The sequence below is a fragment of the Cryptomeria japonica genome, chromosome 4 (assembly GCF_030272615.1).
Source record: "Cryptomeria japonica chromosome 4, Sugi_1.0, whole genome shotgun sequence".
Lineage (NCBI taxonomy): Eukaryota > Viridiplantae > Streptophyta > Pinopsida > Cupressales > Cupressaceae > Cryptomeria > Cryptomeria japonica.
The window spans coordinates 368,727,597-368,751,300 of record NC_081408.1 but is presented as its reverse complement, the minus strand read 5'-3'; the positions used below and the strand labels follow the sequence as shown (position 1 = coordinate 368,751,300).

At 37.9% G+C, this 23,704-nt stretch overlaps 1 protein-coding gene across 1 annotated transcript in view; it reads left to right on the top strand.

Moving 5' to 3' along the window:
• The window catches only part of LOC131047214 (probable prolyl 4-hydroxylase 3), a 45,932-nt gene extending 44,140 nt beyond the window's left edge, over nucleotides 1–1,792 (top strand). Inside the window, exon 8 of the mRNA XM_057981079.2 lies at nucleotides 1,336–1,792. The gene's annotated coding sequence lies outside the window, so the exon portion shown is untranslated. The remainder of the gene's footprint in view (nucleotides 1–1,335) is intronic.
• Nucleotides 1,793–23,704: the final 21,912 nt, after the last annotated feature.

The following is a 23,704-nucleotide window of genomic DNA, read 5'->3' as shown; positions in this document are numbered from 1 at the left end:
CATGATCTACTTTCTTGTTTATATCATTGATGCTGGTAATATTGTAGTCAAAGTTGCCTACTATGGTTGAGAGCTTCAAAGTTCTGAGTCTTGCATTGTGAGCCGATTTCGATTGTTTTTAAAATGCCAACATGGTTTGGACTAATTGGTTTAAATGATTCCACACTGAGTTTTGCTACTTAAAATACTTTAGATCCACTTGCTAGAGAACATTCTATTGGGAAACACTGGTGTTTATTTCTTATATTTGATGTAGTTTCCTTTGTTTTATGCTCGCTGGTTGTCTTTTGTACCATGTGATGATTAATTGGATAATTGGAATATCATTTCTCACTCATATAAACAGGCAATCAAGACTTTAAAGATGAAATTGTACTGTCCAATAATACCCCTCAAGGCCTTTCAAGATGAAATTGTTCCTTGTTTGACAGTAAGCATAGATCAAAGATTCTTGGTATTAGACAGAAATATGGGATTCTGAAATTCGGATTGTATCAAGCTGTAGAGGTCATTATACAAGCCTTTATATTCACGTTCAATGTTTCTTTTTGGCTCTCAGATGTGAGATACTTCTTTCATAAAACTAGCTAAACTTTGGGGGCTTAGGAAGCTGGGATGACGTTGTAATCGAATAGATTCTCATTATAATTCAAGTGGAAGAAAATAAAGATTTCTTTGGGACTCCCTTATCAAGTGCGCTTACTAAGATTTCTCATTGTCCTCATGATCAGTGCCTTTCAAATTCTAACCATGAGGTTGAATCAATTCAAACCACGAATTGGCCCACAGGAACACTCTTCTGTTTATTCAAAAGTGAAATGATAGAGAAACGGCTGATTAATATGCAGAGGACTAATTTATGATAACAATTAATAGATTACTAGAAATAACTCAAGGCCATGTGTAATCAACGATTCTGAACTTTGCTAATAAGGCAAATACCGAAAAAGAAGAAATTAAAAATTCAGATATTTCTGTAGTTAGTCCGTTAGCATCATCATATGCACGTTATTTCTGGTATGGAATCAATACATGTACCAAACAATAATTCTTTGTGCATCCATCAGCATGTAGAATCAGAGGGGAAAATAGGGGGACGATATGCTGGATTTGGCAAAAAGTGTTTTAATTCTTTGTTATTTTATGAAAATAAGATGGGGACAATATGCTGGACAAGACAAAATGTGTTTTAATTCCTTGCATCATTTGTCTCTCTAAATTATTTAATCATTTGTGTTGCTGTAGTTAGTTTCCTCAGTATTTTTGTGGAGATGCTGTGTACAGTTTTATCTATTTCATAATAGAAGCCTTCTGATACAATGTTGTAATGTACAGGTGTGAGAATCTATGTTTGTTGCAAGAATCCTTCCCGCTAATACATGTTAACAAATGTTCCGAAATGATGTGCTCCCGAATGGATTCATATCACGAGCACAAATATTGTTGTCTGTATACAGACTTGTTTGGGCTTAGTCCATCAATGCAGAGATCCTCAACTTTTGAGGGTGAGAAATTGTAGGAACTTTAAAATATGAAGGCAAACTATCTCTTCTGAGTATTTCCATTTGCTGGATTTTACACTCATGTTTAACATGGAATTGTATTCAATTCCCTAGATGAGAGGAATTTGGCTGCATATGTCTTGTGCTGAATTCAATTCTGGATATTAGTTACTTTTTATTATTATTATTTAATTTGTAAGAAATAGGTGCCAAAATAGAGAAGAGCTATAGAGCATGAAAGCACAATATATGTTATAATAAAAGAAAGTCAGTTACAAGACATTCTATTATGATTTGTTTTCATTTATCATGCCGAGTGAGAGGATGGGGAAGGATGAAGACTATAATGGCTTCGTTCTGTGAGCTGGATAAATATTTGTCACATGTAGGGGCCGAATTTATTTTAGGAGTAAGATTTTTTTAGGCCATTTTCATCAACTAACCACAAACAACCTCAGAATCATCACCATAACCAAAACGAGAATCAAATTTTGAAATAGCCCTTTTACTTGTAAGGGTAAATAAACACCTCAAAATATGTAGACTACTTAAATAAAAAATGGTAATTAAGAAACATTTAATTGAGATAAAACGTTGAGCCTTGTAACAATAAATGTGAAAAATAAATGAATTTAAATATGATATTCGGTTGACTTTTGAAGGTGGGAAAATGTTGTTGAAGATGCTAGGAATTGATCAATCACAATGCTGAATTTTTAGGGTACGTTCAGATGACTATTTCAGATTTGCAAATTGATCATGTTTTGTTTTGGTTTAGATCTGTGATCACACAGTTAATCTGCATGCGTTTCAAACTTGACACGAGCTAGTACTCATAGGAACCTGAGCTAGTACTCATGGGAATGAACTAAAAGAAAATAGACTCGATTTAACTTGCCTTTTTCATTTAAATGATTGTATTCGAGTAAGGATTTGCAGCATGTACGAACAATTTCGAGAATCTGTTGAATTGTGAGGGTCAATTTCACCTTATTCAGATCCATAATTTAAATTTAGAAGTTAAGAGTTTACACGCACAACTATAATGGTCCAATTGTTGGACACAATGGATCACTGAGAGGGGGGTGAATCAGTGATTTAAACACTTCCTTCCTAATTAGGGATATACTAACACAATATAAAACAAACAAAGAGCTGACCGGTAAACCAAACAATGCAAACTAAGCGTGTAAAGGATTTTCTATAAAATCAATATAACACATACACAAGAATCCATCACATAACACCAGATATATGAGGAAAACCCAATGTGGGAAAAACCTCGGTGAGAATAGCTGTTGGAGATCTTCTGCTCCGATCCAACTTCACAATGAAAAAGATCTGATTACAATTTTAGGGCACCAACCCAAGGAGCACCAACCCTTGATTTATGAGCACCGACTCAAAGGAGCACCAACCCCTGATCAATTTATAGGCTACAACCTAAGGGAGCTACAACCCCTGCACTAAGCACCTACTTAGTGAAGACAATATGAAGATTCAAATACACAAATAAAATCCCTGTTGCAAATGAAGTTTTGCAACCTTTCAATACTCTGCACTATCGGTTTCAATCTTACCGGTCTGTGAAAAACTCCACACACCCTACAACACTGCCTTTCTGCAGATTCTTACTCTGCTGAAACTTCTCTCCCTTTGATTGTTGGATTCAATTCACACTTGACCACACTTTGCCAGGTTCTGCCTTTGCCGGTTTTGACACCTCTGTGTTCTTCATTTACTCTGCCGGTTTGTCCTTTACACTGTTTTTCTTGTTCCTTCTCACCAATACACAGACACTTCAGATTTTTCTTACTTTTCACTCAAACAACATTTGCTCATACACTTTCACTCTCCAACATCATCTAATGTCAGTCTCAGGTCGACATCTTTTAAACTTGAGGCTTCCTGCCAAAAACTAATTCAAACTTAGGACGGTTAGGGTTTCCCTCCTCCAATCAAATCTGTATCCAATGTGATTCGATCTACCTTGGATCGCTCACCTGCTTTGGGGAGATAAATCATCACGCATTTTTCATTTGTCCAAAACATGTTTGCCAAAAATAGCAAACCTAACCTTGTTTTATGACCTTGAAATCTGTTGACTCATTTATGATTCAGCTGTTTCTTTCTCGAGGTCAATCTGCAATCGGATTTCATGCTTCAATCACAATTCCTTAATTGTCTGATCATTCTCTTTTGTCCATTCTTCCTCGAGCTGCATCAATCTGTCATCAACCCGTGATTTGCGGTTTTAACATTTAATAACCACCTACATTCAGCATACATTAGCATACATTCAACTCACTGAGGCACACATCAACATACATTCAACTCACCGACATAGGGTCGGTTCAAACTTGAACATCTGACAAGTCCTACCGGTACACACCCTTATCAGTATGTCCAACACACTGAACAATCACTCTTACCGACAACATATCCTCCTGATAATTCATCTTGCCTTCTGATATGTCTTCATGCCATTCTTTCTGTTCTGCTCATCGGATTTTGTTGTGATGTTGTGATTCATATAACATTCCGCCTCTTCATCACAAACAAGCAGCCAACCTTCATACCGGTTTATGCCTTGCTGGTTATCACTCAAGCGTGCCAACACACTCCTACATCTCACCTCATACTGGTGATATCATCTGTCAACTCAGAACATACTCTTCCACCGTTCCTGTCTTCTTTATGTTGGTTCAATCTTCTTCATACCGGTTGACACTTAGTATATGATCATGCCAACAAAACCATGCCAACAACTCCTACTCACTGGTTGACATCAATGATAGCATGGTAACTATTCTCCCATAACGGTTGACATACTCTACTGGTAACTTGCAATACCGGTTGACATCAATGACAACTCAATGCCAACAATCTCTCCCTTTGACATTGATGTCAACACTTTCTGTACTGATTTCTCTCCCCCTTTGACAACAATGGCAAAGGGAACCTTAGTCTGACACTAATCATACTACTAGACTCAACCCTTATTCTCTCCTTTTAGCAGTTATGGAATCAGAATTTGGACAAGTTGAATCACAACTCACGCCTTCAACCGGTAGGACACATCATGATTCAAGAGTCATTAGATAATAATAATTGTTGACTCCCCTGAACCATACATCTCCCTACAAATTTAAGTGCTACATGATGGTGGGACAACTCCCAATGTTTGTCTCAAGTACTCAAATGTGCCCAAAGGAAGTGGCTTGGTAAATATGTCAGCAATCTGCTCACCGGTTGGAACATACTCTACTATGACTCCTTGTCTACTACCTTCTCCCCCAGGAAGTGATATTTGATTGCAATGTGTTTTGTTCTTGAGTGCATTACTGGATTCTTGGAGATGTTGATTGCACTTGAGTTATCACACCAGATTGGAAGAGGTTTCGGTATCTCCATCTATATGTCCTTCAGTGTCTGCTTCATCCACAATACCCGTGAACAACATGTAGCAGTTGCTATATACTCGGCCTCAGCAGTAGATAATGACACTGAATCTTGCTTCTTGTTGTGCCATGATACTATCCGGTCTCTTAAGTAGAAAGCACCTCCACTTGTACTCTTCCAGTCATCAATACATCCTGCCCAATTTACATCAGTATAAGCCTGCAAAGCGAATTCTCCTTTCTTTGGATACCACAGGCCATAACTGATTGTTCCTTGTAGGTACCTGAAGATTCTCCTGACTGCATATAAGTGAGACTGTTTAGGAGAAGCTTGGAATCTTGCAACCATGCAAACTGCTTGTACTATATCTGGTCTAGATGATGTTAGATATAACAGACTACCAATCATAGACCTATACAGTGTTTGCTCTACTTCTGGTGACTCATCTAGTTTGCTCAATTTACAGCCGGTAACCATGGGAGTACTTACCGGTTTGCTATCCTCCATTTGAAACTTTTTCAACATGTCTTTAACATACTTGGTTTGTGAGATGAAAATTCCTTTCTCTTGTTGTGAGATCTGCAAACCAAAAAAATAGGACAACTCACCCAACATGGACATCTCAAATTCTGTCTTCATCTGATCTGCAAATTCTTTGCACATGATGTCCTTGTCTCCACCAAAGATAATGTCATCCACATATACAACAACTATAATCATATGATCTCCATTTACCTTGATATACAAGTTGCTGTCTGCATTCCCTTTCCAGATTCCTTGCTCTTTCAAGTATTTGTCTAACCGAGAATACCATGCTCTGGGGGCCTGCTTCAAACCATACAAGGCTTTCTTCAGCTGGCATACAAAACTCTCATCATCATGTAATAGATATCCTTCCAGTTGTTCCATATACACCTCTTCTTCAAGATTACCATTCAAAAATGTAGATTTGACATCCATTTGGTAAACCTTGTATCCTTTATAGGCAGAGAAAGCTAAAAACATTCTTATTGCCTCTAACCTAGCAATTGGTGCAAAGGTTTCTTCAAAGTCAATACCTTCCACTTGAGCATACTCTTTGCAAACTAACCTTGCTTTATGCCGGATTATCTTGCCTTCTTCATTCATCTTGTTCCAGTAGACCCACTTGGTACCTATGACATTCTTGTCTGCCAATCTAGGAACAAGTTCCCAAGTTTGATTTTTCTCAATTTGTTTCAGCTCTTCATCCATAGCATCTACCCACTTCTCACTTTTGCTAGCTTCATCAAAAGATTTGGGCTCAAGTTCTGTCATGAGGGAGAAATTTACCTGCTCATTGTTCCGGGCTAGTCTCCTTCTGGTCTGCACACTTTCATTTTTATCTCCTATGATTTGTTCTTTCGGATGGTTCTTCTGCACATACCGGTTGGGGTTCTTGCTTGGTGCTTCTTCTACTGGTCCATTGTTAGATTGTTCTTCATACTCAACATCTGAATCATCAATGTAGGGTGCAGGTGCAAATTTTCCGTTATGTAGGTCTTCATCTACTCTCACATTTATACTATCAACCATTTTTCTTAATCTCTTGTTGTAGCATTTGTAGGCTTTACTATTAGTTGAGTAACCCAAGAAGATTCCTTCATCACTTCGGGAATCAAAACTTCCCAATCTATCAACATCTCTCTTGATGAAACACTTACTTCCAAACACTCTAAAATGCTTGAGTGATGGTTTCCGGTTATACCATAACTCATAAGGAGTCATTCTACTGTTCACTCTTAACTGAACCTGATTTAATGTGTAGACAACAGTATGAACTGCTTGCTTCCAGTATGGATTCGGTATGTTGGCCTCATTCAACATTGTTCTAGCCGTCTCCTTTACTATCCTATTCTTCCTCTCTGCCACACCATTTTCCTATGGTGTTTTTGCTACTGAATACTGTCTCTGGATTCCATGTCTCTCACAATAGTCAATAAATTCATTGGAAGAATAATCTCCACCCCGGTCCGATCTTAAGTACTTTAACCGATATCCACTATCATTTTCAACCATTCTTTTGAAAATCTTGAATCTTTCAAATGCCTATGATTTGTCATGCAAAAATGTCACCCAAGTCATCCTTGAGTAGTCACCAAGGAATAGCATGAAGTATCTCTCACCGGCCAGAGCCCTTGTCCTTGTTGGTCCACACAAATCTGTATGTACTAATTCCAGAGGTCTTGAGGTATTGCACTCTTTTGTTTTGCAACTCACTTTGATTTGCTTGCCTCTGATGCATTCTTCACAAAATGTACTTGTTGGTTTAGTTATTTGTGGAATATTTCTTACATACCGGTTTTTGCTTATCTTCACTAGATTATCAAAGTTCATGTGGCCTAATCTCCGGTGCCATAGCCAGCTTTCATCAACCTGTCCCATCATGCATTAAGACTCATAGCATTCCTTCAGATTGTAGACATTGCCATCTGTCCTCTTTCCTTCTGCCACAACTTGACCGATACTCTGCTTGCTTATTTGACAACCGGTAGAGTCAAATGTGAACTGTACCCTTTGCCACACATCTGACTTACACTTAGCAAGTTATGCTTTAGTCCTTCCACATAGTATACATCACGAGCTTTGAGCTTTCCATCAATATTCAATATACTACGACCCTTAATCTTGATAGAGGAGTTGTCACCAAACTGAACAAAACCACCATTCCAATCATCAAGCTTGATAAACTTTTTCTTGTCTCCGTTCATATGATTTGAGTAGCCACTATCTACTACCCATAGATTGCTCCTTTCAGCATGTAGAGCAGTCTGCATAATCAAGCTTGACTCTGTCTTGTGCTTCTCCTTCTCTATCCAAACCTATTTCTCTTCTTTCTTCTCTTATTCTATCATCTTGTGTTCTAGTTTTGTCTCTATCTTATGATCTGATACTCTTTTCTTTTGCTCGTCAGTTCTTAGCTTACAGTGCCTTTCTATGTGACCAAAATTGACACTGATAACATTTCACATTAGCATTGAAGGATGTATTCAAAGCATTCTTGTAGGACATCTGCACATTTCTCCTACACTCATAACTCTTATGACCAAACACATTGCAATTATAACATGTGACATTTGTATTTTGTAATGCAACAAATGAGTTTCTGCTCTCAAAACTGGGGTTTACATTCATCTTCCTACATTTTGCCATTCTATGATCAAACTTATTACACCGGTGACAATAACCATATAACTCAGATACATACTAGTTTTGTGTCTTAGGAGCAGCATGATTCTGTCTTACTGGATATCTGCTCCTCACTTGACGAACTCTAGTGAAACCTTGGTCATCAACCTTCCTCATTCTTTTATTTCCAGCATACCGGTTTGTATGTTGAATTGCGACAGGCATTCTGTCTTACTAGTTGATCCCTTGTGGCAGCAAAATATGACTTCTTTTTCTCAGTTTTGCCAACAGTGAATACTTGCTTGACCTTTCTCTCACTGGATGACATGAATTGTATCTCCTTTTCGGTTGAGTCCTTGCTTCTGGAATTCTGTCCCTTTTCAAATCCAAGTCCACCAACATCTTTTGAAGACTTTTGCTTGCTCAACATTTTATCTAGGTCCTCTGTACTGCTTTCATACTTGCTTCTCATCATTAGTTCATTCTCGCTCTTCTCTAATTCCTTCTGGAGCTTAACAATTTCTTTTTCCAGGTTCTGATGCTCCTTCTCCTTTGCACTCAAGCCGGTACTAGTAACTTCACAAATCCTCTTGGCCTCTTCCAATTGAAGTTTTAGATCTGCAATTGTTTTCTTGGATTCTTCAAGAGATTGCTCCAACATCTCTTGTTCTTCAGCTGCAACCTTTTTCACCTTCTTTAGACCTCTTCTTGTTTTCTTCAGCTCTTCCAAGGCACTGATGAGCTCTGCTTCAAGATCTACTTCTCCTTCTTTCTCTTCTTCTTCTCCTTCTTTTGGTACTGAGACCTATTGGACCATAAAAAGGTTTTCTTTGACTTCATCTTCACTACAATAGTCATGTAAGACACTCTCCTCATCCGTGGTATCTTTTTCATGTGTGTAAAGGCTGCTCTGCTTCCGGTTGCCTCTTCTACCATGCCGGTAGACATTCTTCTTCTTGTCTTTACTGATTGATTTGCTACCATTTGATTGATCATCTTCATCCTTATCACCATAGGGACATTTGGCAGCAAAATGTCCAATCTTTCCACAGTTGAAACATTTCAAGGGCAACTTGCCTTTGTATTTGCCGAAACCCCTCTTGAGTCTTCTGACAAAGTTTGCCATGATATCATCAAAATCTTCACCGGTTCCATCTTGAGCAGAATCTTCTTTTCCTTTCGTTGGTGTTTTGAATGCAACTTCTTTCTTTACAGCCTCAGTACAGGCAGTCCTCATCTCATAAGCAGTTAGGGAACCGTATAAGTCATCAATTGTAAATGTTTTCAGATCTTTTACTTCTTCTATTGCTGAAACCTTTGTATCATACTTAGATGCGAGGGATCTAAGTACTTTCTTCACTACCACTTCATTTTTTATTTCTTCTCCAAGCCCTCTAATGGTGTTTGTTGGTTCATCAATCATTTGGAGATAGTCAACAATCTTCTCTTCATCTCTCATCTTCAAACCCTCAAGCCGTGCTCTCAAAGTCTGTAACTTGGCTTCCTTGACTTTAGCATCACCTTCAAATATTTTCTGCAACTTATCCCAAGTTTCTTTGGCAGATGAGCAGTGCATAACCTTAATGAACTCATTATCAGATAACCCACTAAGAATGACATTTTTAGCTTTAACATTGTTCTCATATTCTTTCTTAGCATCTGGATCAGTAGGAGGATTATTTGGGACTGTATACCCATTCTTAACTGACATCCACACATCAAAACCTAGAGAGGACAAATAGGTTTACATTCTTCTACTCCAAAAGGTATAGTTGATACCATCAAACTTAGGAGCTTTTGAGGAGGCAAATTCATTTCTTGCCATTGTGCACACTTGACAGGATCTACCCAAGCTAGATAACAGTTTGACAAAACAGGGCACCTAGGCTCTGATACCAATTGTTGGATACAATGGATCACTGAGAGGGGGGTGAAGCAGTGATTTAAACACTTCTTTCCTAATCAGGGATATACCGACACAATATAAAACAAACAAAGAGTTGATCCGCAAACCAAACAATGCAAACTAAGTGTGTGAAATGATTTTTTATAAAATCAATATAACACATACACAAGAATGCATCACATAACACCAGATATACGAGGAAAACCCAATGTGGGAAAAACTTCAGGGAGAATAGTTGCTGGAGATCTTCTGCTCCAATCCAGCCTCACAATGAAAAAGATCTGATTACAATTTTAGGGCACCAACCCAAGGAGCACCAACCCCTGATTTATGAGCACCGACTCAAAGGAGCACCAACTCCTGATCAATTTATAGGCTACAACCTAAAGGAGCTACAATCCCTGCACTAAGAACCTACTTAGTGAAGACAATATGAAGATTCAAATACACAAATAAATTCCCTGTTGCAAATGAAGTTTTGCAACCTTTCAATACTTTGCATTACTGGTTTCAATCTTACCGGTCTGTGAAAAACTCCACACACCCTGCAACACTGCCTTTCTGCAGATTCTTACTTTGCTGAAACTTCTCTCCCTTTGACTGCTGGATTCAATTCACACTTGACCACACTTTGCCACGTTCTGCCTCTGCCGGTTTGACACCTCTATGTTCTTCACTTACTCTGCCGGTTTTTCCTTTACACTGTTTTTCCTGTTCCTTCTCACCGATACACAAACACTTCAGATTTTTCTTACTTTTCACTCAAACAATATTTGCTCACACACTTTCACTCTCCAGCATCATCTAATATCAGTCTCAGGTCAACATCTTTTAAACTTGAGGCTTCCCACCAAAAACTAATTCAAACTTAGGACGGTTAGGGTTTCCCTCCAATCAAATCTGTATCCAATCTGATTCGATTTGCCTTGGATCGCTCACCTGTTTTGGGGAGATAAATCATCATGCATTTTTCATTTGTCCAAAACGTGTTTGCCAAAAATAGAAAACCTAACCCTACTTTACGGCCTTGAAATCTGTTGACTCATTTATGATTCAGTTGTTTCTTTCTTGAGGTCAATCTGCAATCGGATTTCATGCTTCGATCACAATTCCTCAACTGTCTGATCATTCTCTGTCGTCCATTCTTCGTCGAGCCGCATCCGTCTGTCATCAACCTGTGATTTGCGGTTTTAACATTTAATGACCACCTACTACACAGACACTCATGCCGATGAACAGTTCACTGACCTTTGCATGTTTTCCACCTTAGCTCCCCGGGGTACACATAAGCATACATTCAACTCACCGACATAGGGTCGGTTCAAACTTGAACATCCAACAAGTCCTTCTACCAGTACACACCCTTACCAGTATGTCCAACACACTGAACAATCACTCTTATCAGCAACATATCCTCCTAACAATTCATCTTGCAATACTGGTTGACATCAATGACAACTCAATGCCAACACCAATGTCTTCAAAACAAAAATTATGGAAGAACAATTGTGCAATGGACTTCAAATGAGATGTTAATGAAATACTTTGATAATGTTGCTATGATACTCTCATAAGCATTGACAATTCTTTTGATTATCCTGGCATGATTTGAAATAAACGAATTAATGCCTTTAAATACAACATGACACACAAATAAACACAAAGATGCACGAAGTTGACTCGCAATACCTATGGTGGAATAGGTTGATGATGTGTAAAATTTGAATTTGAATTTTAAAAAGTTTATGATGTAGATTTTTGTTTTTTTATACAAGATAGGTCAAGTTTGTACTCACATATCTGATTGAGGGTGATGAATAGTGAAACTACGGATTGAGGTTAAATATCTAGGGATGAGTGATAATAAGATTTACATATGTTGATGTCGGGAGCCAAATCCACACAAATATGCCACATGTAGACTTCATTGTATAAATGATGCTCCAATCAAAGTTGTATCAAAATCAAGTTAAAAGAGCACAGATATACAATGTTCACCATTACATTTTGCCTCTACTTCGATGTGCTTGTGAATCACTCAACAAATACATATTGTTTAGTTCAAACTATACATATCATTCTTGCATTATTTTCACAATTGAGTGTTCTCGTAAAAACTTGGAGAACAAAAGAATCATGCAAAGAGTAATATTTTACACACATTTAAGTAAGAATTAACTTCAACTTGCTTGACAATGAACAATCCTCAAAATTAGAAAAAGTAAAGAGAAAGGTGAGAGATTTTGTTGTGTATGGAAACTGATAAAGTTCAGACTAAGTGGAAATGCACAAGTATGATAAGGGTTTAGATTATACTGTGAGAATTTGCCTATAATAACCATAGATCTAGAGGCTAATGGATAGCACAACATAAGAGAGACAAAGATAGAGAAGAACAAACTGTATTCTCATCAAGATAAAAATTGATCAACTATACAATGAACATGAGCTTGCTTATAAAGGCAAGGCCAAAGGGAAATGACAACAGACAATCATGACATGTGGCCCAATGAGGTACATGGGTAGGTAGGAGAAATAAAAGAAATATTCCACTAAAGGTGGATCACTCACCGAAGGTGGAATGTGATAACAAGATAACATCACAAAAGGTGGAATTTATCCTACAACCATCTTCCCTAGATGCACAATTCCCTAAGTGTCTCATATGCAAACTACAATGAATGCATTATCATAAGTCAACTTAAGTAAAGTGTCATTATGAGATAATTTACACTAACACCCCCCTTTAAGTGCAACATATGGGAATGCAGATTCAAGATAACAATGCAAGATGGGTCCTGACAACTAGGCCATGTTAGGTACCCATGTACAAATGCAATGCGATCTTTCACAAACAAAGAAAGGGAGAAAACCCAGTGGGAAAAAAATTCCCCCCAAAAGAGAGATGAAATTACAAAAGAACTCTCAAAGAAGGGCAAAACCCTGGGAGAGGAAAAAGTCCCCCCCTGCCTTCCCTCGCCCCCTCCCATGAATCAACTCCCTGATGTAGTGCATGTGGATCTCAATGTGTTTGGTCTTCTGATGGTGAACCAGGTTCTTCAAGAACTGAATGACACTTTTATGGTCACAATGAAGGACTGTAGGTTGTGGAGTGGTGAAGCCAAATAGCCTTAGTAGCTGCATTAACAACCCCTTACTCAACCTCAGTTGAAGAAAGAGCAATAACATGCTGCTTCTTGCTTTGCCAACAAATGGGGCTACAACCAAGATGAACACTATAACCTGAAGTGGAATTATGATCATCAAGATCACCAGCTAAATCTGAGTCTGTGTAACCAACCAAGGCAAGTCCTGTGCATTTTGCATCCCAAAGTGATGTGTACCCTGTATGTAGTGCAAGATACGTTTGGCAACTTTCTAATGAAGATCATGTGGTTCTTACATAAAGCATGAAACCATGCCAACCGCAAAGGAAATATCAAGGTTTGTGTGAGTCAAGTAAATGAGACTTCCAACAAGCTGACGATACAATGTGGCATCAACAAGTGGAGTGGAACACTTAGTCTCAAGCTTGACTCTTGAAAGAAAAGGAGTCGACGCAGGATTATAATCAGCCATGTGGAACCATACTAGAAGATCAAGAGCATACTTGGGCTACACAAGAGTAATCCCATAAGAAGACTAAGAGATCCCAATCCCGAGAAAGTAGTGCAAAAGGCTCAAGTCAATCATAGCAAATCTCTCATGCAAATCAGATTTGACACTGCCAATGATGGATGAGGTTCTCGCCATAATGATGAAGTGATCAACACAAAGCACAAGTATCAAATGAGAGTCATCTTGTTGGAAAATGTAAACATTCGGATCAGAATGACACTTGGTGAATCCCGCGGAGAGAAGAAAGGGATCCATCTTAGCATACCAAGCCCTAGGGGCTTGCTTGAAGCCATAGATAGACTTCCTCAATCTGCAAACCAAAGAAGAATCTTGAATGAATCCTCGAGGTTGCTCCATGTAAATCTCATCTTTGAGATCCCTGTGAAGAAATGAATCTTCACATCCATCTGATGTACAACCCAACCATGAGCTACAACAATAACACGTGTTAAGCGAATGGAGTTCATCTTAGCTACGGGTGCAAAGGTCTTAGTATAATCAACACTAGGAACTTTTGAGAAACCTTTTGCAACAAGTCGTTCCTTGTACTTATCCGCACTACCATCCACTGCAAACTTAGTCCGATAGATCCACTTACATCGAGCCATCTTTCTCCCCTTAGGGAGATGGACTAATTCCTAAGTGTTGTTCCTCATCAAGGAACTATAGTCTTCCTCCATGGCTAAGTCCCACTCAGGAACTCTTGATGCTTCCTGAAAGGATTGCGGATTGAAAGTTGTAGAAATGTAAGTATGTGGAAGATCTTGATGTTGTGAGTGAGTCCTTCGAGTGTTTGAAGGATTCCAAACAAGAGAACCCATTGACTCAAGAGTCTGCCAAGCCCAATGAGGTCTAGGAGCAGATGAAGGACAAGATTCCTCAACTGCAAGTGGTATCTATGGAGGTGTGAGATTACGAGTTGGAGTTGAGGGAGAATCATCATCTGAGTCGCTATCATCACTATCCACAATGGAGGAAGGAGGAGAGGCTAAGCTAGGAGTGCTTTCCTCAAAGTGAACACTCCTCTCAATGAATACCTCGTGTCTCTGGATCCATAAGTCAACATGCCTTAACATCGTCAGGATATCCAACAAATATGCAAGGCCTACTTTGAGGTTCCAATGCCTTGCATTTCTGTGGAGGAATGCGAGCCCGTGCTAGACACCCAAAAACCTTTAAATATCTCACAATTGGTTTTCTACCACATTGAGCCTCAAAAGGAGTGATAACCTTCAAATAATTGTGGGGAACTTGATTTTGGATGTGTGTGGCACAACTGATAGCTTTTGCCCAAAAAGATGGACCAAGAGAATGAGCATGAATCATGCAGCTAGCCATCTCCTTAAAGGTTCTATTCTTCCTTTTTGCAACACCATTCTGCTATGTAGTGTAGGCAATTGAGTGGTGAAGATCAATCCCCTCAAGAATACAAAAATCCTCAAGTCTATTGCTCACATACTCTCTTCCATTGTTTGTGTGAAGAATCTTGACGAATTTCCTTGATTGCTTCTCAACATGAGCCTTGAAGGCTAGAAATCTATCAAACACTTCACTCTTGTGAACAAGAAAGTAGACCCAAGTGAAGCAGGAGTAGTCATCAATGAAAGTGAGGACATAGTGGGCCTTGCTGAATGATGGCATTGGAAATGAGCCTGCTACATCGCTGTGAACTTTCAAAGCTCTCCAAGACTTCCCGTTATCAAACTTCTCTTCAGGATGCTTTCCCATGGAACATCCTGAACATACACCATCTGAAAATCTAATTTGAGCTAGACTATTGAGCTTAGTTGCTGAAGATAGCAGTAGTTGAGGTGACCAAACTGCTCTTGCCATAACTTACTTTCTAAATTTGAATGAGTGAGCAAGGCAATAGAAGGAGATCGAGGCACAAAGTGGGAGAATGAATAAAGCCATGAGTTATGATTGGCTTGTCCCACTGCTACCAAGGCATCATTCTCAAGTTCTTTTACCACAACTGAATCAGGTGTAAACTCAACTTTCTTTCCATTTACATAGTTGGTGATTTGGCAGATAGAGAGAAGGTTAGTGCTCAAGTTAGGAACATTGAGAACATTCTCAAATATTTCATCATCCATGACAACTAAATCCTTCACTTCAACTTCCACTTGTGTATTATCACCAATGAAAATGTGAGGTAGCTTAGATGGCTCCAATGAGGAAAATTGCTCCCTTGTAGAATCCATATGATGAGAGGCACCCAAGTCAAGTATCCACTGCTATGAAGAACCTGTTTTAGCCACAAATGCTTGCCCTTTTCCTTTTGACTGTGAGGAAGTGGAAGGAGATGAATCCTTCTTCTTGTAGGCAGTTGGAAAATTGATGTTCTTCTTCTTAATGATGTTTGTCAACTGATCAATTTTCTTTGAGTGGCAATGATGCTCATCATGACCAAATTTCTTGCAATATGAACAAGCTGGCTTCTCCTTCTTAGGTGTATTTTCCTTCTTGGAAGTGGATGAATAGTTTCCTTGTTGTGGAGAGGATGATTGTGCTTTATCTTGTTGTGTCTTGGGCTTGAATTATTTTTGCTTCTTGTTGGAACTCTTTCCTTGATTCCCTTGATTGGCCACCAAATCTTTGGACTTTAGAGGCTTGAGAATCCCCATGCTCATTTACTTTGATTGCTCTAACATAGACATTTCTATGAATGCATCACATGATGATGTAGTGAAAGAACTACCAACTGTCAAGTGATGGGTCTGGAAGCTAGAAGCAAATGCTGCATATTCTGATGGAAGCTTTCCCAACAAATTGTAGACCAATTGTGCATCCTTCTTGTCAATGACACAATCCTTGAGCTATGCTCTTAGCTCATTTTATTTGGTGACATAGTCTTGGATTCTATCAAAATTCTTCGGATCCAACATAGTGAGACCATTATCAAGTAGATAGCTCCTAATCTCATCGATTTGGCCATACAATTCACCCAAGATATCCCAAGCATCTTTAATTATTTTACACTTTTCAGTGTGAAATATGAGATCCTTTGATACATATTTTCTCAAAGTTCCAAGAGCCATAGTACTTTTAGTGAGCCATTTCATTTGAGCATTAGGATAAGTTGGTGTAGTACAAGTTCCATCAATATAGTGAGTTAATCCTTTTTTCATTAACTTATTCCAAGCATCATTTTTCCATGAAGCGTAGTTATGTGGAGTTAAAAGTGGAAATTTAGAAGAACCCATAGCAACAAAATGATAGAGCACAAGATAAAGAGAGGCACAATCACACAAGACACCCCCTCCAAATTCACTCAATAAAAGAACCCCTCCTTGCTCGTCCCACCCCTCCCAAAAATAAATAAATAATGATTTGGCACTTTATTAGTGCGTGTGGGCCACTTGCAAACAAGGGCAAAGTGGGCTTCTAATTTCAAAATTACAACTAGCTCAAATAGGCTATAGAAGACTCAAACATATAATGCACAATATCTAAACTGAGATCAAATTATGAAAGTGAAATTTCTACTCAAAATGGTGAAAAATTGATAGCACCATGTGAAATTAGACAAAAAATTATGCACTTCAAAAAAACAACACTTGAAAAGGAGGTCGTATGAGCTTGAATGGAGCCCGAGAAGTTGCAGAATCGAGGATTGGACAGGTACAGTTCTGAAAAATTGATTTTTTTTGAAAAATATGTCCACCAAAATCAGAAACTAACCATACCACTATAGAGAACACAAAAAAATAGCCCAAATAAAAAAATTGCACTAAAAAAGACCTCAAAATGATCAAGTTATGAGCCTTCAAAGTTGGATTGCAAAATCAAAAAGCTCAATAGTGAGGGGGTCAATTTTTTTTCAAAAAGCGCTGATGTAGTGTTGACATGAACACTTTGCTACATTAAATTTGATGGCCATGTGGCTGTTGTGGTAAAAAGCCTGCTTGCCTATGTGGCAGTTTGTATTGTACAGATTGTTGATGTGGCTGTCAAACTAGATGACATGCGACAGTTGGTTGGCCATATGAAATCCTTCATGGCACTATATAGACAATGGCACATCACTGTACGAATGCTGAGTTGGTAGGTGACATGGCCATACCAAAAGTTGACTCTGCAGGTACAAAATTTGATGTGGTTTGCTGACTGGATTACTGACTGGGCGTACAAACAGGTTGACTGGACTGTTGAGTCAATTTATGGATCCGATGTGGCATTGATGTGGCAGAACACAAAATAACACGTGGCAAAGATGATTGTGTTGGTTGAAGTGGCGTATGGATCGTAGATGTGGGCACCAATTGGGCTCTGATTGTGTTAGATTCGATGAATCAAATTGCACCACGTGGCGCTTCGAAGGAAATTAAAAAAGGCCATGTAGCAGCCATCGTGTGAGCGCCAGAAGTTGGCGGCGAATGGTGCTCGAGGAGTGGCACATGGCAGAGGTATTGGTGGCATAGAGGTAAAAACTAGTAAGAGGAACTTCGGGGATAGAGAACCGATGACCTGTGATAGAGGGTGATTGCTGGCGGTGACGGGGCAACCGGAAGGTGAGGTTCCCAAGTGGAAGACAAGTGGTTGGTAGGTGGCAAGTACGTGGCGGCTGGTGCAAGAACCAAGCTGACGACGACCTTAGAAACTAGGCCATCGTATGACAGTTGTAGGAGGGAGGACAACAGACAACCTACAGAAAGGTGTATGGCGGTACAGGGGCGAGGTCAAAGCCCCGACCCCCACCGCCCCTCCCAATTTTTTTTTTTAAACTTTACAAAGCACAATTAAAAATTACAAAATAAATATGACATTAAAAAATTCACAGAAAAATATAAAAAATATCTTTAATTAAAAAAAAAATTGTACTGTCGTAGGTATGGCCATAAAACCTACTTGGTTAATTTTTTTTTTTTGCCTCGAAAATGGCTTTGGCCCAATATAGGCAACTTTATAGAGTCAAAACTAATGGAAATGGCCTCCCGAATGCACTGGTGAGATTGGATTTGACATAGGACGCTCCCAAAATTTACTACTCAAATTTGGAAATATGTGAATCCATAAATGTACCAAGATCTCTCCAGAATGACTATGCAATGATGCTCTAATGACTCTAATACCATGTGAGAATTTGTCAATAATAACCAAGATTTAGAGGCCAATGAATATCAGAGCACATGAGAGATAAAGATAGACAAGAACAAACTGTATTCTCATCAAAATACAAAAACCAGTCAACTATACAATGAACATGAGTCTGCTTATAAAGGCAAGGCCATAGGGAAATGAGAGCACACAATCATGACATGTGACCCATTGAGATACACAAGTAGGTAGGAGAAATAATAGAATATTCCACTAAAGGTGAATTACCCATCGAAGGTGGAATTTGATAACAAGATAACACCACAAAAGGTGGAATTTCTCCTACAACCATCTTCCCTAGATGCACAATTCCCTAAGTGTCACATATGCAAACTACAATAAATGCATTATCCTGAGTCAACTTAAGTAAAGTGTAATTATGAGACATAATTTACACCAACACATACAAATAAAAAATGATTCTACAAATGGTATGTTAAGGGCTTTGACCATGTGGAAATGTACTATTTGGATACAATGGTGAAGCTCTATTTGGTAAAAAACGTTGATCATATTATTATAAATGTATTTTTGTGATCAAAGCTATGAAGAATCGTTAGTGATAATATATGGCTCCCTCCAATTGGTTCCAAAGGGTGCAAGGAATTGAAGGAAAAGAGAAAAATATGTAATCAAGATAAAAACATTTAATTATGGTGAGATTTTTTATGTGATATGTATGCTAATGAAGGTAAATATTGATGCAATAAATGCTATATAAAGATCATATAAGCACAAATAAGGTGTTAAAGATACGAGAATGACAAGAATCATAACATGTAATTGTAGTACATAAGCATGATAATGATTATAAAATGTAAGACATGAAATTATAAGATAAACATTAGTATGATATAAGAACATAAGTGATACTATAGAAACACAATATCCAAATCATTTAACATGCTAATATCATAAAACATAAACATGAGAAAGATTAGGATCATAATAAAGATACATATAATAATCATGGAATGTGAATAGAATAATAAGTAGAGATCATAGACATTGAAATATGATTTTTAGTAGCAAATTTTTGTCACTTCGCAAATAGTTCGTATCAAGGATTTCAAAATTGGTGAATAGTTCAACACCACGGGTTGGCCCAATCGCCCGATTTTCATAAATTATTGGTCCAATTCATGTGAATTCATCATCGATTATTTTGACCAATCATATGTAATTTATATTTTTCGTGAACAACAACTATGTGGTTCCAATGTTGTAATTAATATTTTTGCCTAAAATATTAGATGCATGCATTAATCCGTCCATGTATCTAAAATACTTGATAAACGTTTCATTATTTTTGAGGACCCATTTTGCAAAAAACATTAAATATTCAATACGTCATAGGGCTTATTTCAGTAATAAAATAATCATGTAGGAGGCCTAGAGGACCCATTTTGCCAATCGAGTTAAAATTGAGTAGTGATCGTATGTCCATAATCGCCTTGGAAATTGAAACATATCATTTTATTAGCACGTGAAATTGCCAAATTTTATTTTACCATGTAAAAATCTTGCCTAAAGTCACCAAACTTTTAATATCCCATTTTTAAATTCTGCCAAATTTGCCAAATATGGTGTTACAAATACAATTGAAAGTTAGATTTTTTTGACACATTTTGTTTGGTTCTTAGCTCTCGATTTAGATTATAGGCAAGTTGCAACTACAAGAATTGTTGTATAAGGGAGAATGAAAAGTTAATGGTAAGTGACAATTTCTTTTATAGAGTTACAAGATTATTTATCTCTTAGTCTTTGCCAGTTTTTGTTCATTGTTATAGATTGTTTATCAAGGAGACATCTAGGGCCCAATGAATCAAGGATCTATATTCTATCACTATGATTCCTTCTTAAATAAGAAGACATTTTTTGTAGCTTCTATTTCGTGAGAGATGTTGAGTAGCAAGAGTCTTGAAAATGTTGATGGGAGACCATCAAAACGTAGGATCATAATTTCATACTTTGGCAATGTTGTTTGTCCATTAGACGAAGCTACAATATTAGTAGTTGCACCAAATATTAATAGACATACCTTAAGGGAAGATTGAAACGAGTCAACTAAGTCAAATGGTAATGCTATAGATTATGTTCCAATGGATATATAAGTTAGCCAAATTAAGTCAATTGACATGGCTGATAGTGCCACAAATGATGTTACTGACAATATCGCAGATGATGTTGCTATAAGTAAATTTAAGGGGAAAATAAAAGAGAAATAAAATATGGGGAATGAGTGGAATATGACAATGAATTTTTAGTTGCATTGGGTGTCAAAGTAACTATTCATTATAGTAGTGCAAAACACAAACAAAGACAAACCTCTAACAAAATGCAAGTGTATGAATATGTAGTTGGAAACATAATAGGGACAAGAAGTTGCAACTAAAATTCGACAATATAGAAAATCATATTGGTAAAGTTTACGAAAAGGAATAATTAGTCAGTAGATATAAAACAAAGGAAAAATCTCTTCATGTTAAGTATGAAGAGGAATACGAAGAGCATTCGCAAAGACAAGAGAAGATTAGTGAACGTGGAGGTTTAATTGAATCTCAATTTGGAAATATTATGACATAAACATGTAAGGCCAAACTTTTCACTTCAGTGTCGTTTTTCATATTTTGAGCAGAGAGCATCCTATGCTAGAATACCCTGAATATAGTGGTTTATTAAATCTTGTGGGTGTTCCTAGATTTCCTTAGATGCATTGGTCAATAAATAATGGATGGGAATAGACTAGTTGTCTTTCTTAGGTGGAAAAACAAGATGTACAAGAAAAAATAAATCAGTGAAATCTTAATTGGATTATCTTTAGATGAAGTTATGACAGTAGATAATACTCCTTGGGCATGTATACATGTGTATATTGTACATAAAATTATCCGGTAATATTATCTACTTTTTATTGTTAAAATGAAGGAGAATTCCATAGTGCAAAATTTATGTGAACCAATTAAGAAATCTTTGAATGAATTTGGTAGTATGGATGATTTAATAAATGCAAAAAAATGGTCTATGTAGGAGCTTATGGAGCTTGTAGTGTGCCTCCTAGACTTACATTTTGACTCATGATTCAATAGACTTATCTAGACTTATGATGATTATGGATTTATTCCTATGCAGTAGACATTTATGATGTTATATGGACATATGATATACTGACGACTTTTGATGATCTATGTGATGGATGACATGTTATGATTATTCGATGGATGGTATCTCTTGATGGACTTATATGTATTCGAGATTCTTATGTGATTTATATGACTTCATGATATATGATAATGATACTAATCCTACTTCATGATGATAATTTTATGAGATGTGTTCGTATTGGGTGATTGTCTTCATGAAAGGGACGATGCCTTATTACTCATCGTGAGCATGATAAGGTGTTGCAATTCTCTTTCACTTGCCTGCTACTATGATATATATATATATATATATATATATATATATATATATATATATATATATATATATATATATATATATATATATATATATATATATATATATATATATATATATATATATATATATATATATGTTCTTTTGTGTTTTTTGGTTGTAGCGTCCTAAAAATGCGACACTTGCAATTTCGACTGCATTTCGGTCTTCACGATGGCGACGCAACACGCAACCTGAATGGAGACCCCGAAACCTGATTACGACACTGAAAACTGCATTTTTCAAGCACCCTGGCCTGAACCTCCTTGCACCCTGCTGTCTCGGGAGGTGGGACCAGAGCGCCCAGCGCCCTGGTCTTTCAGGACCAGGGCACCCAGCGCCCTGGTCCCCAGGACCATGGCGCCCAGCGCCCTGGTCCCTGGGTCCTATTTTGGGCCCGGTCTCTTTTGGACTTCGGGTCTTTATGTTTGCAAATTGGAAAATTATCTTTCTTGGTCGGCCTAAGGTCAGGAAAATCAGTCTATCAGCCCTAATTGACAAGTATATAAATGACATTTTCCTCTTTCATTCGATATGATGGAAAAGGCGTGGAAACGATACTCAAGCATTCAAGCATTCAAGCATTCCTTCAAGCAATTGATCATTTCAAGTCTCCATTCAAGGCTAAGTGTTGCATTCAAGACAAGGATTCAACCATTGAAGAGGAGATCACATACTACATGCTACATACAACATACTACTACAACAAACATACAACATCTATACCTTCGCACATAAGGATACAAACATCCTTAGAACAAGGTATTAGTACTTGTTTTACAGTCATTTACATTTACAACACTTGCTCATTTCTTGGTTAATTCCAAAACCGGGGTTTGACCTAAAGGCAAACCCCTAATCCCTAACCCCCCAATCGTCTTCGCTTTTCTGTGTGTAGGTTGCAGGTACGCGGCTGAAATTGAAGATCTAGAATCCTTGTGCAGAGACGAACAGATCCCCCTTCGTTTCGCGGATTTTTCGGAGGACCGTGGCGCCGGGCGCCATCGTCCCGACAACTTTCGCTCAAATTTGCAGGACAGCGCCGTATCGACATTTTACTGCTAATTCCAGGTCCACAGCTTCATCCTATATCCCTAACTCAGTTTATAAGCGAATCTTTCTCACTTTCTATGCATTCCTACCTTAATTCTTCTATGCACATTCTTTACAAAAGAGGGTAGCCTTGCTTTCTTAACCCTTGAAACACATTTAGCATCCAATCTTGCATTGTGTGGGATTGGATCTTGTGGGTTTCAACCCCTCTTTTGAATGTAAAGTCTCTCCCCTAAGTGAAAACCATCAACCCTAGTGAATCTCCCTTCTCTCTCCTTGGAGTTGGAAGAGGGGAGAGCAACTAGGGTTCGATCGCGATTTTCCGCTTTACATTGGTGGATGCAGGATTGTAGGTACTAGACATCGACTCCACCTGGTCTCACAGGTCTGAGCGTGTCCTAAGCCCAATGGCAATTGTTGGAGATGACTTGGTTTTCCCTCACCTACTCATGGTCTAGTATGTTCACCTTGTTAGTCTTGTCAGGTATAAGTGTTGTCCAGTCTTGAGTCGTTATCT